Raw genomic sequence first — 855 nt, 5'->3', positions numbered from 1 at the left:
TGCTTTACAAACACCAAAGCAAGTAAGCTGTGATTTTGGAGAGGGAAATTAGGTTTTGTTAGAAAAAATCAAACTATTACATGTTTTTTGATTTGATGACGATGAAGAGAGGCTGAGGGTCCAATTGAGAATTAAGAAAAGGTTCAATGAAACAGCATGCTGAAGATGATAAGACAATGACAATACGACACAAAACATGATAACACAGCAGCTGACAGTGGACTTGATCCATACTTTTCCCTGAGGGAGTCACATGAGACCAGTCTCGAATATTCCTAAATCACACACATGTATCCCCTGCACCTGGGGGCGGTTCCTTTTCACCTGGTGTATTCAAATCCATTCTCATTGGTCCGTCGTTGGCACATTAACATGTTGAGTGCATCATCACTGTCCAATAAGGAAGGACATGGCTCTAAACTCCGCCCCTTTGGGGTTGTTTTCGGTCACAGATCGAAAGGTTCTATCATGTATATGAGAAATTCTAACAAAATACAGTTAATCAACATTATATTGTCTTAGCCTAATCTAAGACACCAGAGGGTGGAGACAGGAGGTTACGTCCTGGTGTGATCGGCTTCTTTCTGTATGTTAAATGCCAGCTTTGACCTGATCAATTCTTTGGAGTCAGAGCCAGAGAATGGGAAGGTGAGAGACAGTAGGGCCGTCCTGACCTCTTCACAGAGATAAAATGCATATTATCCTAACCTGGCTGCATCATAAAAACAGAGATACACTGTTTTCAAAACATTGTTTAACTTTTTACAACTCAACAGTAGAAATACGCTGGTTGACTAGCATGACACCATTGTATTCATATAATAATCAGCCCAGGCTAACGTGAATGACAGTGAC

Source organism: Etheostoma spectabile, chromosome 13 (genome assembly GCF_008692095.1).
Source record: "Etheostoma spectabile isolate EspeVRDwgs_2016 chromosome 13, UIUC_Espe_1.0, whole genome shotgun sequence".
In the NCBI taxonomy this organism is placed as follows: Eukaryota; Metazoa; Chordata; class Actinopteri; order Perciformes; family Percidae; genus Etheostoma; species Etheostoma spectabile.
Note: the sequence above shows the minus strand (reverse complement) of the source record.